Raw genomic sequence first — 17,184 nt, 5'->3', positions numbered from 1 at the left:
GTGGGTATCACTTCTTTAAAACAATTACATTTTTAACGAACTAAGGTGAATAAAGGCACGACTAAAAACTGTCTAAAAAGAAAAAAAAAATAGTAAGTCCGGTCCAGGGTAATAGTGAAACTCAAAAGTCCCTACCAATTTAAAACTTTTGCCTTGCCTGCATCAGGCCTACTTGGGCTGAGAAATGTGCAGTGGAGAGAGTAATTTAGCTTTCAGATTCTTCTGGAGTGTTTGTTTGACCTCCTTCCCACCACTTGGACACTGTGTTGGGCACCCCTGGGGATAAAGCACCCGAAGACAGGCAGTTAGAGGGAAGAAGCACAAAACATTTAAACTGAAAGGGGCAGCTGCAAGCTTTCGAGGTGTCCCTGGGGCATGAGGAAAAACTGGAGATAACCCTATTGCACTGGAATTCCTGGGGGATCTTTGGAGATCCCCTATCGCTGCTGGCTTACCTGACCATTTGGGGGACAAGTAATACCTTTTCCAGGTATCTGTTTGTGAGTCCCCACTAAGTTCCAGGTTCCCAGGGGGAGGTTCATCAGTCCTTGGAATCCCTCCCCAGACCCCAGCCTCCTACCAGGTTGTCTGTTGGGGATGGGGGTTCCTCTCGAAACGACCCAATCCGGCTGCCTCCCCGTGTGGCCGGCCCACAGGATGCCCGAGTCATCCTTGCCCGGCCACACTGTGAAAGTGCTGGCTTCTCCCAAGCAACCCCTCTCCTCCTGCCACTGCTGCCAGGCAGGGCCACAGCCTCCTGGCGTTAGCTTCCCAGGCAGGAGGCCCAGGATAGTTCCAATGACTCTCGACCGTCAAGGCAACAAGTTCAAGGTTTCCAAATGCGGTGTTCTCTAAGCTCCTCTCATTAGCTTAAAGTGAGTTGGAAACCGCCACCACACCCTGTTTTGAGGAACACAGTACCTTTCTGTAAGAAAATCCTCACAGAAGGCTCTTCAACCTCCCAATGACCCTTCGCCGTCTTTTTTATAGTCTGAACTGGGTGATGGGCTAATGCTGGTAAAACTATTTCACAATCTCTTTTCCTGGCTGTGTGTAGGCGATCCACCACCTTGCTTTGGAACGAGGGAGTACTTGGCACTTACTGCTGTTTTCCTCCAAAATTGGGCCCTCTGCTGAGGTTTCAAGACAAAAAGAAGAGTCAATTGTAACACCTTGTTATACTTTATGTTCTCAATTCTTAGAGGACGTCTTTTGCAACACTGTCTATGTAGTTAGAGTTTTGTTTTGTTTTGTTTTGGTTTTTGTTCGTTTTACTATTACTCAACAGCTGGAAGATCTCTGAACAATTCCATTTTTTTTTTTTTTTAATGTATGAAGAGTTCTGAGTGACTGGGGAGAGAAAAGCGTACTGTGCTGTGTGTATGACTGACAAGGAGATGTACCTTCACTTCAGGCTCTCAGAGTCTCAGAGGGATGAGTCTGCCATTAAATACAGAAAACGCATATTTCTTACATCTCTCTCCTTATCTCCATCCTCACAGCCCACCTTAGCTTTAGACCCCATTCTCTCTTGCCTGTATGGGGGATAATCCCTCCGCTTAGTAATCTGAGTGACAATGTGTATCCCTTCCTCTGCTCTCACCAAACTGTTTCTAACATATGACTATATTTGTTTCCTAGGGCTGCAGAAACAAATGACTGCAAAGATGGTGTTTCTAAACAACAGAACTTCGTTGTCTCATGGTCCTGCAGCCCAGAGGCCAAAATCAAGGTGTCCTCAGGCTTGGTTCCTTCCAGAGGCTCTGAGGAAGAAACCACCCAGGCCTCTCTTCCAGCTGCTACTGGCTCCAGCAAGTTTGGACATTCGGTGGCCGGTAGAGACATCATTCCAACCTCCGTCTCCATCTTCACATGGCCTTCTCTGTGCCTCTCTGTCTCAAATCTCCTCCTTCTTGCTCTTATGAGGACACTGGTCGTTGGACCTGGATCCACTATCTAAGTCCAAAACTATCTCATTTCAAGATCCTTCACTTACTTAGGTCTGCAAAGACCCTATTTCCAAATAACGTCACATTCACAGCTACTAGGGTTAGGACTTGGATGGGTCTTTGGAGTTGGGGGGAGCACCAGTGAGCCACCCGCCATAACAAAGGGCTTCTCCCACACAGCCTTCCTTCTCCTCTTTACTCAGCATTCACCATCCGATCCCCAAACAGAAAGGCTGAGAATGCTTCTGAAAGACTGAATATAGACTGGCAGACTGTTGTTGTTGTTGTTGTTGTTGTTGTTGTTGTTTGCACAGATGAGGTGAATGAGAATGGGGAGTAGAGAACACGGAGTAGAGAAGCCTCAGGCCTGGAAGAAGAGCATGAGACAGCACATGGAGGCTGACTCAGCGAGAGCCAATAGCTACTAGCAGCAGCAATCAATGTAGGCTGGTCCTCATCCGTGCTCTGGAAACCCTGCTGGTATACACACAGACACGCACACACACCACACACATGCCAGGCATACACACCTCCCACCCCAGCCCCTCCCACCACATGTGCCACACACACACTATACCCCCCCCCAACACATACACCGCACTTTCACACATACCACAAAACTGACTATACTATGACCCTGGGCTGGACGTAAGGCCCGCGGACACTGATGGTGTGATGATGACAAGAAGAGAAAGCCTGGCTCCTTGGCCAAAGTGAAATTCCCACCCTGTGTGCCTTAATAACTACCAAGAGGCCCTCCCCTCCCTGATCTCCTGGCTTCCCATTTATTCCACACAGTGTCCTATAGTGATCTTCCTAAAAAATCAAATCTGACTTCAGTGTCAGTCTGGTTTCAACCTGTCAGGAGCTTCTCAGAGCCTTCAGAACATAATCCTGTCAAGTTCTAATCACACAGACTATTCGCCGTTTCCCTGAATACCACAAGCACATGCTGCCACCACACCCCTGCACACGCTGCTCCTTCACCCTGGGGTTTGCTTCCATTTTTTTTTTACCCCTCACCCACACCAAACCCATATCTACTCATCCTGAGCAGCTTTGTCCTTCAGGTGTCAAGGCAGGTGGGCCATTTGGATGAGCAGCACAGTGTGCCCAGACTGACCATCAGCCTGCGAGTTGGTCCAAGGTCCCAGCATCATGGTGTGCACACTGTTCTGGGAAGCCCTCCCCGGACCAAAGGCTGGTTTCCTTGCAGCTGCCCTGTGCACACATGTGCGTGATGTCCTGTGCACGTTACTACCAGCCCTCATCCCGCTGTTCTGAAACTGTCCTCCAGGAGAACGTGGCCCCTTGAGAGTGGTCATCTGGGCCTATCTGTCGTGTTCATAGTGCCTGGAACAAAGTCAGTATTTCTTACGGTTAGCTGCCTGGAAAGGGAGCGATAACCTCCCAGCTGCTTCCTTGTTCTCCGCCAGGTAAGTTTCCCGTGGGGCAGTGCTAGGGAGAATTGCAGCCGGTCCCTGTGGCTCAGCTCCTTGGACTCCAGCAGTGGAGGGCGAGTCAGCGTATCGACGATCTGTGGCCTTGATCCAGCCCTGGACACCAGTGTCTACACCCACAATTCCGGATGACTGTGTCCCTTAAGATAATTACAATGTGCTTTAAAAAATTATTATTATAGAGATACTAATTGTTTTTTATAAAAAATTAGGAAAACACAGAAAAGCCAGAAGGACTACTTATATCCCTATTTAAAATTTTGGTATATTTATCTCCAGATTTGGAAAGGTAATTTTATTTTTGTTTTTTCAGGTTTGCTACTCTAGAGAGGACTGTAAAACAGAGATGATGTTCTATTTATCATTTCACATCTGGCTTTTTTGATGTAATGTCTTAACATAAACTTTCCAACTTGAATATAAACTGTTGGTAAGCATTTTGTGGCTGATATTGAACTTTTTGTATCTCAAGTCTGCACTATCTTCTTTTTTTTTTTTTTTTGTTAAGATTTTATTTATTTATTTATTTAAGAGAGAGAGCGTGCGCGAGAGTGAGAGCACAAGCCAGGGAAGTGGCAGAGGGAGAGAGAGAAGCAGACTCCCCTCCTGAGCAGGGAGCCAAATGCAGGGCTCGATTCCAGGACCCCAGGATCATGACCTGAGCTGAAGGCAGGCACTTAACCGACTGAGGCACCCAGGCATCCCCTGCACTATCTTCTTTACTTCCTGGTCCCTTCCCAAGGAAAAAGGCTGATGAAAATAAAAAGTTCAGGATAATGTTTATCTCCCAGTATTTCCTGCTCAACCAGAAATTCAAGTACGGGAAATCTCCTTAGTCTCTCAGATTCTCTAGTTCCTCATTTATTAAGCCCATTTCTTAATGTAGTTCTGAAGATTAAATGAGATCATCTGCGGCAGGTTCCTATACATTCCTGAAGATGGCCAGCACCCAACTCAGGCAAATTTCCATTCCTTCTCTGTAACCAGGTCAGTCCCCGGGCAGGCAGAGATCAATATATGCACAGGAGATCTCGGCCGACAGCAAAATGGAGTCTCTCCCGTCAAGCCGGAGCCCGTGTCAAGCAGTGACGTGAGCAGTTCGGGTACTGCAGCTAGGACATACCCCCACGTCCAGCGTCAGCCGACACCCCAGAACTGAGAATAAGCAGAAGCGCAGGAGGTCTGCAGGTTTTTTGTTTGTTTGTTTGTTTGTTTAAATCCTTTTAAAAGGGAGGATTTGGGCAGCAAACTGCCAGACTCCTCAGACGTCGTGGTCTCTCTATGTCTGACCACTTAAAAAAGGCGACTGCACCAAAGACTCTGCCCAGTGGATCTCGGAACAGAACCGGGACCCTTCCCTGCTGGAACATCAGCAGCTGTGAGTGCTGAGAGCCGACCCGGACTGGACCGAGGCCTCATCTCCGCTGCGCGCCCACAGACCGACTTCACGTTTGGTTCGTTCACTTCCTGCACCCTCCTGTTATCTTGCTTGTCGTGTGGCTTGTCTTCTGTCCTGCTCTGTGTGCCGTGTAGGAGGCCAAATTTAATCCCATGGGGAAATGTCACTGAGTTTGCGATCCTGAACCTACTTTATCACTGTGATTTAACTTTGCTTTATGACTGAATACAGCTGACGTGGGTGCTCCTTCCTAGCGTACTCACGACACCCTCCAGGACCTCTCACATCACCTTCTGACCTGTCAGGTCCAAACCTGGCTCAGAGCCCCCTGGCGTAGCAGAGGGACAGAACCAGAGCCACTGCCCTGACTTCTGAACTGGACTTCTCCTCTTCCCTGGCATTTAAATTTAAATGAAAATGAATTTATCAGTCATTCAGATATTCCACCGTTGAGAGCTTTATAAGGAAATTCTTAATAAGCATCTATTCTATTATCTCTAGGACGATGAGTTGTTTTGCACTTAGACAACATTTTTTTTGTTAGGGGTGGCAGAAATCGGGGAACCAGTGGGGTAGAGCATCATATAATCCCAGAATAAATTGCTTCTGCCTCTCTCTCTCTCTCCCACTCTCCCTCTCTCCCCCTCTCTCTCTTCTTCATTCTTTCTTGGGCTCTGCTAATTGTATTTCCACTAGTGGTAAGAAATTATGCAGTGGTCTGTTCTGTGCCAGCTGAGGGAGAAACTGGGTCAGGGGAATCCCAGGTTGAAAGTGAAAAGGGCAATTCCTGACCCAGTCATTCTGGCCTGTTCCAGGCCCTGTGCCAGCTTCCTGTTTATGCATTTGCGAGATTGATGGACCAGGCAAACAGCCCCCCGCGCATCCTAGCCTAGCTGCATGTCCTCCCCGGAAATGGCCAGAAATCTGGGAAAGAAATAGAAAGGCAGCTATGGTGCCACTATTGTGCCTCCTGGGCCTGCCTGGGTCACCTTGAAAGACAGACGACTTGTTCCTGGTAGACTGTGGGTAACTAGTCCTCTTCCAGAGAAGTGCCCCAGGAAAGCCTTTCCCGCTGATTGGGGCCAGGCTCCCCTCGGGAATCCGGAAGAAGGCCGTGCTGGGGGGCATGACAGTGTGTTGGAGTCTTCACATCTCTCAGGCTTGTTTTCTCGCCACTAAAAGAAGATTCTCCTTGGACTCTTTTACCTTAGCTCTTGTAGTTTCGTGGAACAAACTGTTAAAGCGGCTATGTGAAGAGGGGGCTAATATACAGCCAGAGGGGTTCTGGAGGTACAAGTCAGGAGTGCAGGGCAGCTTCAGGACCCCCCGGAGCCTCCTGGGAGAGCCCTTTCCCTTTCTGTGGCCGCTCCAGGCTCCTCTCTCTCCTTCTAGCTGCCTTGGCTTCCACCCAGATGACTCCTGCTTGCACACTTTCGGCTGTCTTGGCCCGGATTCCAGCTCATCCCATCGTTTTACTGTGAACTCCATTACCTGCTGCTTAGTTCTATGTGTCTCTTGATTCATAGGCCAAGACAAGCACTTCAATGGACCCAGGGTTTGGGGGTTGAATTGTCTCACCCCCTCAAAGGATATACTCAGGTCCTAGCCCTGGTACCTGTGAATGTGACCTTATCTGGAAATAGGATCTTTGCAGAGGTAATCAAGTTAAGAGGAGATCATACTAATTAGAGTGGGCCCTAAATCTAATATGAGTGGTGTCCTTAAAAGAAGAGGTCATATTTGGACACAGGAGAAAAGATACACCATGGGAGAACACCATGTGCTAACAGAGGACAGAACTTCCCTAGAGCCTTTGGAGCTTGATTTCAGACAGCCAGTCTCAGAACAGTAAAGGAATACATTTCTGTTTTTTTAAGCCACCCAATTTGTGGTAAGTTGTTAACGCAGCCCTAGGAAGCTAATACATTTGGCCTATCTTTTGATGCCAGGCCAACCTTGGGATGTGGCCATCTGAGATGGGATATTCACTCTTTGCCTAGTCACCGGTGGCCCAGAGAGTCAGGGTGATGTCATCCAATTGTGGCCCCATAGGCAGCAAGGCTGTAGACAGAGCAGTATCCTGGAGAAGGAGGCATGAGTGTGGAGAGGGGTTTGCTGGTATGAACCCTCCAGGACCAACTAGGTGGCTTTGAAATGAGCTTGCCTTTCTAGAGACATACACTGCCCAGGATGCATGCCATCTCTGGCTGTAGTCCAGCCCAAGGAGTATTTCTGTCCTTGTCTTTGCTTGCCAAAGCAGTATTTTTCATATACATTATATTCCCATCTGCAATTCCCAAAGGATAGTTTCTTCCCACAGAAGGCATATCAATGACTGTCCAGACCTGCTCTTGGTCCCAGGTGAGCCCAGTGGCGGTGCCACCCACACTGGCCAGCACTGAGGCAGAACAGTTCAAGGCCAACCTTGAAGGCACGTTTAGCTGGCACAGCCAGAGGTAGTTACTGTCTTACAGAGAACCAAGGATCTGACCCGGATAATTGAAGAGCGCCAACAGTCATGTCAAGCGAGATAAAGAAAAGCAAGAAGCATTGTCCGTGGCCTAAGGGCTTGAAAGCTTGATGGACCCAGGTGACAAGAATGAGGAAGAAAGCAATTTAAAACCAAGACCATGAATGATGAGCGTATACAGGATTTTCTCTTTCCTGCCTAAACAGTGTGTTCCTCCAGGGTGGATGTGGTGTCTTAGCACAGAGTGAACAGCCTAACACTCTCTATTCCTAAAAAATGCTTTTTCTGTGAAATTAACTTTTGTTTTAATGAATAAGCCATTTTGACATATTAGGACTCTGTATTTATGACGATAGCCTTTAATATTTGTTCAAAAAACCGATTCTTGATTTAGGAACAATATCAGAGACTGTAAGTTACTGACGGGATTGACTCGAGCTTAGCTCCGCCACTTATCTAGATAGAATCTGCTATATAGAACTTGTTTCCATGAATGTGAAAGTTATACCTATTCACTGTAGAGATTTACGATAGAAACTTGTTTTAAAAAAAGTTTAGGGTCTGATGCCAGAAGTGATTCAGAAATGGTTCTTCCAATCAGATCTCTGCTTAGGGTCTGTCCCTGTTAGTGCTTCTCTCTTTCCACTCCCTGAAACTCTAGCTTTGCTCAAACCTCTGTATTGTTCCCTCACCCACCCCAGAAAGCACTGTTTTTACTCATCCTAGTTCCTCTATTAAGACAACTCTTAGCAAAATTTGTCAACTTATAGGAATATCTTACATTGGCTTTGTATACCTCTTATGAATAACCTTGGGAAAGATCCCCATATGGAGCTGGAGACGCTTTGATCCCACAGCCATGATTCCTGTTCTCTGGGAAGTAGATGGCATTAACAGACTCTGATTATTGTCTCTGGTTCTTAGGCAAAGTACAAGATCAGTGTACCACCTCTTAGACATGACTGCATTTCTGCAAAAGAGAGGTGCCATGGTGCAAATCGACTTACTATAGAAAGTCCCTCTTTATTTAGGAATAGTCATTGCTTACTTTTAATGTTATCGCTTTAAAAATAGAGGAAAAACTGTCATACAATGCATCATATAAGGCAAGAGATTTCTATTATCATGGCCTTGGTGAAGGTAATAAGAAGGTTATAGCATTTTTACTCCAACCTTTTCCTCTAGTCACTTGTTTACCCCCACAGAGGCATGCTGTGGCTGGGGGACAACTGGAGCCCTTGGGGTTGTGAAAATCCGTTGGTCTTGAGCTACTTATGTGGGCCCATGTGTAGGCTCCTGCCTATCAGTGTTCTGTGATTTGGCCTCCAGGCTCCAAACCTGAGGGTGGGTGGTGGTGGCAGGTGGTCTTTTCCTGTGTGCGTTCTCCCAGTGAACCCAGGGTAGTCATCCTATCCCCTCTACAGGTTTCACACCCTGTGCCAGTCAGCTCTAGGGATGGCTACAACTGTCTCCTCTGAGGGCTTCTGAGATTATTGCCCCACTTTCCCAATGAGTCCTTCTGATCAAAGTCCTTTCTGGTCTTCCATTAATGTGGTGACACCATACTCTTCTGGGTTGATCAGGTAAGTAAGGACATTCTTTGTGTGAATGGGACTCCCCTTCCAGCTTTGCCCATAGGTCATTCTCTTATCCTCCTTGTTGGTGGTAGTGTATGGAAAGAAATGGTGAAGTCAACGCTGAAAAAGATCATATTCTAGAAATGTAGTGATTATAGCCTAAAAAAGTTCAAGAGAAGACATGGTTGGAAGACATGTTCTACATTTATGCTATAAAATTTCAAATGATAAATTTAACACCACCAGAAAATGAGTTATCAGTCCCATTTTCCCTCATACTCTGCCCGAGACTTGCATTTGTGGTCGTCCTCAACAAAGCATGGTAACAACCTTTGAGAGAGCCATTGGAAGACAGTGTCATGGGCAGCATGATGGATGATGCTGCATCATGAGTAATGATGCAAACATCATTAAATCATTGGTATCAGGGAACTTCACAGGCCAGAACAGCTATATTGTTTCAATACTGAGAGGTTCTTAAGAGCCATAGCATTGTAAGAAATTGGCCAGGAATGGTGCATTTGACAGTAAAGAGCACAAAGGAATGGTTCCTGGATCTAAACAAGGAGAGATATTACAAAGAATCTTCATGTGCACTGATTGGATAACAAACAAATGGATAAATACTTCTTTACCATTATTCTAAATCTTCATTAATAGATTAATAATGATGCCTTAATGGATCCATGAATTTTGTAAGACGTTTCTCAGTCAAATTGCTTACGTAGACAGAGACCTTGCAACAAATGTTTGCCCAAGGCCTCCTCCCACACCTTACCTTTACCCTATCTTCATTCATCTTTCTTGGAAGAAAGACGTGACACAGTTTCTTTGTAAGAATAAATCTTTGGTCTATGACCTTGATCTCATAACATCCTGTTAGTCATTCTTCATCTTTTTTGTATGCTGTCTCTCCCTCTCCATTGCTTCATTTCCTCTACTATTTACGCAATTGAGTTCTCCTTTTCTAGTGTAATCTTCTCTGCCTTTTCTATCCCAGTGAGCCACCATACCAATGTACTTTCTTTTCATCCTCACCCTTATTGAAAGGATAATTCAGAGCCTCTCCACCCACCTGCATTAATTTCTTGTAGTCTGGGTTCTACTCCTGTTATTGTCCCCCTTTTCCCTTTTCTTTCATTAGGCTCTATTCATGTGTTTATGTGTTTTTGATTTATTCATAAGTAAGTCAGTATTGACCCCTCTTATGAACTGCAGATTTGCATTTCCACCTGCCTATGAGACAGCTCTTCCCTGAAGTCTTCATGGTCATTCAAACTGGACAAACTTAAAACCAAATCTACCATTAAGCCCATATCTTACTGTTCCCATCTTCTACCCTCACCCAAAATGCTACCGTGGGCTTTCCTGTTTTGATGGTGATTAGAGATACTTTTTTTCTTCCTCCCTTTTCCTGTGTTCCTGAATCCTCCCCCTCTGAAAGATTGCTAACATTTGTTTTAGCATTCATTCCCTCTGATTTGGGAGAATGCAACTGGTTTCTAACAAGTATTTTCACTCCTAGTCTTTTGCTCCATTCTTCACCAAGATAATTGGTCAACGTATTGATCATACATTAATAATTGTGTCCTCTTGCTGCATTAGAAATAATTGGGGTATAGAAAAAATTTCCATTGAATTCTGAGATATGTCTCAAGGAAGATTCATTGGAAGGGGGGAAAAACCTCTGTATTTTCCTCTGTAGTTCAAAATTAACAAGGAGGATTGGAATTTGAGGGAATTCAGGAAATCCCCAGGAGATTAGGAGAAACAGACAAAGAAATGAAAATAGGAGGGAAAAGATGGGTAAAGTAAGAGATTAATCCAGGAGTCCACAAGCTCTGTCTAAGAAAAGAAAGGAGCCGAGGAAACAGAGGAAGTGACACTTAAATGAGGAGGAGCAAATGGCCCTCGGAGGTGACCTGGCCTTGGGACCACTGCTGGCAACTCTCCAGAGTGGTGTCCGGCTTCACGGGCTGCTTAGGTGCAACACCCTGAGGCCAATTCAGTCACTGGGCAGATGTCAGTTTCTTTTTAGAATGTCTGTAGAACCAGGCAATCAGGTCAAGGTAGTTCAGAGGCATGCAGTCAACCATCAAGTCAGGAACCTCACTATCAGATAGTAAAGGATAATGAAGACAAATCTCAGACTCAAATCTGCTAGTGAAGTAATCTCTGACCAAACAGACGCAAGTTGTCCTACAACAGCTTGCTGGGATCTGGGAGAGGCCTCTCTTTCTTTACCTTGAAGGGCACTGGCCAACAAAGTGAATGCAAGTCTGAGCAATGTGACACTGTGACATAGCGGAGGAGGAGGCCTTATATGTGAGCCAGATGGGGTGGGCAGCTGGAACAGCGGGGAACACTAGCACAGACGTCATAGTACTCCTAAGTGTTAGTGAATGTATCTGGTTGTGCTATCATCACAATTGAGTTTTTGGGTATCTCCATCACCCTAAAAATTTCCCTCATGCTCATGAGCAGTCACTCCCATTCTTACTCCCATCTGCTTTCTATCATGTTGCCGTCTCTAGAAATTTCAGGTAAATGGCATCATGCGTAATTTGTGTTTGGCTTTTTTTACTTATTATCATGTTTTTGAGGTTCATCCATGTTGCCACAAGTATAAGCAGTCCGTTTTTTTGTTTTGGGTTTTTTGGGTTTTTTACTGCTGAGCAGTATTCTATGTGTGGATATACCACCGTTTGTTTATTTATTTGCCGGATGCCAGCACATTTGATTGCTTCCAATGTCATTATCGACATTCGTGTACAAGTATTTGTGTAGACATATGTTTTCATCTCCCTTCAGTCAATACCTAGAAATGGAATTGCAGAGTCAAATGATATGTCTATGTTTAACTTTTTAAGAAACTGTCAGACTCTCTTCCAAAGTGGCCCTACCAATTTACATTCTAACCAGTTCTAATTTCCCCGCACCCTGACACTTGGTACTGAAAGGTCTTTTTACTCCAGCAAATCTAATGGGTGTGAAGTTGTATCTCCCGATTTTAATTTGCATTACCTAATGACTAATGATATTGAGAGTATTCTTGTGTGCTTATTATCCATATGTATATTTTCTTTCATGAAATGTCTTTTCCAATATTTTGCTAGTTTTAAAACTTAGATTGTTATTTTATTATAGAACTAAAAAATTCTTTATACTAGAAGCAAGTCCTTAATCAGACTTATGATCTATAAATAGATCTCCCAGTTTGGACTATCATTTCATTCTCTTAATGGTATCTTATGAAAACTAAGTTTTCTATTTTAATGGAATTCATGTAATCAGTTCTTTTTCTTTTATGGATCATGTTTTTAATATCTAAGAAATCTAAGAAATCTTTGTCTATCCCAGGATCATGCAGGTTTTGCCCGTTATCTTCCAGGAGTTGGCTAGCTCTGGCTCTTACATTTAGGTCTATAATTCGCAGTAAGTTAATTTTTGTGTGTAGTGTATAAGTGGTAAAGGTCCCAGGTTTGGCTCTTTCTTGGTTTGGGTTTGGGTTTTTCTGCATATGTATATCCCATCATGCAGCACAGAAAGCTAAGAATATTATCTTTTCAACATGGAGTTGCTTTGGCACCTTTGTCAATTATTAATTCACCATAAATGTGTGGGCTCATTCCTGAACTCTCTATTATGTTCCTTTAATCTATACGCCCATACTTTCACCAATACCTCATTGCCTTGATGACTGTAGCTTTACATTGTTTGAAATTTGTTCCTTTTACAAAAAATATTTTGGCTATTCCTTTGCATTTAAACATACAATTTAGAATCAGCTTGTCAATTATAAAAAGAAAGAAAGAAAAGAAAAGAAAAGAAAAAAGAAAAGAAAAGAAAAACTTGCTGGGATTTTGATTGGGATTGTGTTGAATGTATAGATCAATTTGAGGAGAACTGCAATCCTCATAATATGGAGTCTTCTATTCCATGAGCATGATCTATCTTCCCATTTATATAGATCTTTTAAAGTTTTTTCAGCAATGTTATGTTGTTTTCATAAGATAGGTCTTGCATTTCTTTTGTTAAATTGATTCCTAGGGATTTTATTCTTTCTGATGCCATTATGAATATATTTGTTTTCTTAATTTCATTTTCAGATTGTTGGCTGCTAGTACATAGAAATACAATTGTTTTTTTGTACACTAATATTGTAGTCCTATGACACTGCTAAGCTCACTTAATAGATTCTAATAGATTTTATGGGTTCTTTGTGGCTTTCTACACGAAAGATTATGTCATCTGCAAATACCTACGATTTACCTCTTTTTTCCCAATCTATACGCTTTTACATTCCAATATATATGCTCTTTACATTATTTTTCTTGCCTGTTGCCTTGTTGCCATACATATGGATATGTATAGAGAAAGGACACATAGATAGGAGATATATGGATGAAAGACATATAGATATAGCTGGATGATTTATTATGAAGAATTGCTTCCCATGATTATAGAGGCTGAAAAGTCCTATGATCTGCTGCTATCTGCAAGCTGGAGAGCGAGGAAAGCCAGGAATGTAATTCCTGAGCCCAAAGGCCTGAGAACCAGAGGAACTGATGATGTAAATCCCAGCTCAGGGCAGGAGAAGACCTATTCCCAGCTCAAGCAGGTAGGCAGGAAGTGAGTGGATCCTCAGTTCCTCCACTTTTTGTTCTATTCAGGCCTTCAACAGATTGGATGATGCCCACCAATCCTGGGTGAGGGGGTGCACAATATACTTTATTGAGTCCACCAATTCAAATGCTAATCTCCTCTGGAAAGACCCTCACAGACACACCCCAAAATAATGTTTAATTTTGCCATCCTGTGACCCAGTCAAGTTGACGTAAAATTAACTGCCACATGTGGTTGGAGTGGATGTCTTTGTCTTCCTAATCTTAGGGGAAAAACGTTCAACCTTTCACATTAAGAAAAATGGCAACCTTTCACATTAACCAAATGTTAGCTGTAGGTTTTTACAGAAACCATTTATCAGGTTAAGGAAGTTTTTTTTCTATTCCTGGTGTGTTGAAAGTTTTTAATCATAAATGAGTATTGGAATTTGTCAAGCGTTTTTTCTGCTTCATTGTGATGATCTTGTTTTCTTTCTTTTCTTTTCTTTTCTTTATACAGTGTATTACATTAATTGATTTTTGAGTGTTAAGCCAACTTTGCATTCTGGGATACACCTCACTTATTCATAGTATACAATTCTTTTTTATATTTTCCTTTGTTTTGTTCATATTTTATTAAAGATTTTTTGCAAGTGTGTTCGTGAGCCTAGTTTTCTTTTCCTGTGATGACTTTAACCTGGCTTTGGTATTAGGCTAATATTTACCTGATAAAATGAATTGAGAAGTGTTCTGTCCTCTATTTTCTAAGAATTTGTTGGTGTTGGTATTATTTCTTCCTTAAATATTCAATAGAATTCACCAGTATAGCCCAAATGGTCCTAGGCTTTTCTTTGTAGAAAAAATTTTTGCTAATTTAACTTTTGGGGTTTTTTGTTTTGGTCTGGTTTGGTTTGGTTTTTTGCTGGTTATGGGTCTATTCAGATTTTGTCTCTTCTTGTGTCAACTTGGGTAATTTGTATCTTTCTACAGATTTGTCCATCTCATCTAAGAGGTGAGATGCGGAACAGCTTAAAGAAAGGCGGAGTTGAACTTCTGGAGATAATTTTAGGTTGATGGTGGGGTCTAGCTGTGGGTGGGACACGCTGCATGGCCCTCCTCTTGGTGGAAGATAAAACTGCTGCTTTAACATGGGAGGAAGCTGAGGAGAGAGACAGTCATTAGGAAGCTACTCCTTGTGGAGGACCATATGATCTCACACAGTAGGAATGATAGTCCGCGCACAGTTTTCAGTCTTCTTTTTTTGGACAGTAATTCTTTACTGTTGTCCTCCATCTTCAGTAAGTTTTTTGAAACCTTCATCCTGCTTTTAGCTGCACCTTGCAGAGCTAACAAAGGGGCATGAAGGAAAGTGGCGAAGAAGAAGCAACAGCAACCCACAGAAGCAGAAGCAGAACAGCAGAACCTATAAGACGTCCAGCGGTGACCTTAGTACAAGGTGGCAAGCAACAGTCAGAATCTGTGGACCATGTAAGCATTCCTCAATGATTTCCAAAAATTCCTTTAAGGGAGGGAAACTTGGGAGAAAAGAAAAAAAAAAGGAATAGGTTAGAGTTATGTCCCAGTAACAAACAAATCCAAAATTTTAGTGGCTTAAGACCACAGAATTTATTTTTTTACTCCCACCACCTTTTCACTGTGAGTTAGCTGGAGGGCTCTAATTTAAGTCACCCTCCCTCTGGGATCAAGACTGAAAAAAAAAAAAAGAAATTTCTAGAATCCAAGGAATGAAGATTCTATGTCTTTGCGTTATGGGTATACCCCCCAAAAAGTGGCCCTATTTGATAACCTCAGGCACGTCAAGATGGGGGAAATACTAGTTACACACCGTCTTCCCAACAATCACTATCTGCATTTCCCAGGGCGCCAGGAGAGTCAGGGTATTAGCTGCTCCTTTCAAATTAAAAGCAATCAGATAAAATCACATCACAGAAAAGTGTTCTCTTTCCCAAGGTTAATAACTGCATTTTTAAAGGACACATTAGCTATCCCAGAGACATTGCTTATTACAAAGAAATAAATGGTTAACTAGCAGAATTTCAAACAGCAATGATGGAAGATAATTTTTTTCTTGGGGACGAAACTTTTGAACCCCTTAGATCACACAAACAGATGATGCTATAACTTGCCTATTCATAAATAAGTCCTGTCCTGAGCCAAGAACAGCAGCTAGTCAGGCAAGCCGAAGAGAGAATGTAAAAGAAGCATCTAAACTCCATTAGCTGAGCACTTAGACAATCTACTCATGTCTAATTATTTTACTATTAAATGCCTGTGCATCCAACCAAAGAGAAAGCTTCAAAGTGGATACATTAGTGGATTTATTCACAGACCTCAGAAGTAAAGGATTATTTAAAATGAGGACCTTCTTACCATCCTGCTTGGAGCCTTGTTCACACGGAGATTGACATCTAATGCCTCCCTATAGGAAATCCCAGGCCAGCATACCATACTTGCTGAGAAATGTGCTTGAAGCCACATTGTGTGCGGCACCCTACAGGTCGGGGTGATTGAAGCACTGAGTGAACAGAGCACAAGACCCGGACTTGCTTGGAAATATTTTGGTGAATTGATTGTTATTTACTCCATACTTTCCTTTTGTGTTACCTTGTCCAGCTCCAGCCCTGCTCCTAACAGTCTCTGTGGTCATTGCCTCCAAAGGGGCAGGAAGAAGCATGGAAAGCAGAGGACTGTGGAAGTTTGGGGACTTCTTGGGTTTGTTTTCCGAGAAGATTTTATCAGTTGAGGAGATTAGGGCTTGAGGAGCGGGGGCAAGGCCATCGTGGGGAGAGAGACAGAAGCAGGAAAAAGACTCCTATGGCCTGGGAGCAGGATGGAAGTAAAGAGAAGGGCCAGGCTGGAATTTCTTGCCAGGTTAGCTTCATGAGGACTCCGAATGAAAACTAAAGTAATACAGTTTTAATACAGAGATGAGATTTCCCATAAACTTTGTGAACTGAGGTTTATGTCAATATGCAGGTATTTTCTTCTCTTGATACAAATGGAAGGCTTGAGGTTTCAGGAGTACAGTAGGTTTCTTACTACTTTGATAGAGGTAAGGAAAGAAAGCAGGTTAGAATCAGAGAATTGCTTTCAAGGTTACTGACCGGCCAACTAAAAGAACGGTTTCATTTTAGGTTTTTTTCTGCCTTTGGAGTAGGGAGTGGCCCAGCTACCCTGACTGGAAGGATGCATGGGAGGAGGGAGGGTCCTCTCCAGAACATTACCTATGCCATTTCCTGACTGCTAATGAGTAGTTAATGCATTTTGTTCTTGATTTCAAGCTTTTAAAAACTAAGTTTCAAAATAAAAATTTATTAAAGAGATCCTCACCATAGTAGGTAGGATTTTCTAATGTCCCATCTCACTGAAAGTTCCCTTGGAACGGGAGGAGGGAGCCCGGAGGAAGCCTTATCAGGAAAGGCAGTCAAGGTGGACCTAATATCCCTGAGGTGCAGCCAGGGCGCAGGGCTGTAAGAGCACCTGGCTCCTGGGTTCCAAACAGACCAGGATTGGCCACTTGCCGCTGACAGAATCCAAAGGCAGAGAGATGAGTGGTGGTGAAATAAGAAAGGAATTTAGTTCAGTGAGGCCCACACTGGAAAGGAGCGGACTAACGTCTCAAAGTTGCCTCCCAAGTGACGAAAATACTTCCAGGTTTATATAAGGAAAATGTGCGACAAATGTCGGTGGGTCCCTGAAGGTGG

The 17,184-nt window shown here is 43.4% G+C and overlaps 1 protein-coding gene across 1 annotated transcript in view; it reads left to right on the top strand.

Annotated features, from left to right (window-relative positions):
- Positions 1 to 15,190, top strand: part of C1GALT1 (core 1 synthase, glycoprotein-N-acetylgalactosamine 3-beta-galactosyltransferase 1) — an 80,624-nt gene extending 65,434 nt beyond the window's left edge. The window contains exons 8-9 of the mRNA XM_087861052.1: positions 1,642 to 3,839; positions 4,397 to 15,190. The gene's annotated coding sequence lies outside the window, so the exon portion shown is untranslated. The remainder of the gene's footprint in view (positions 1 to 1,641; positions 3,840 to 4,396) is intronic.
- The last annotated feature ends 1,994 nt before the right edge of the window (positions 15,191 to 17,184 follow it).

The sequence above is a fragment of the Ursus americanus genome, chromosome 3 (genome assembly GCF_024610735.1).
Source record: "Ursus americanus isolate L20-20 chromosome 3, mUrsAme1.1.p, whole genome shotgun sequence".
In the NCBI taxonomy this organism is placed as follows: Eukaryota; Metazoa; Chordata; class Mammalia; order Carnivora; family Ursidae; genus Ursus; species Ursus americanus.
This window is presented reverse-complemented; position numbering and strand designations above follow the sequence as displayed.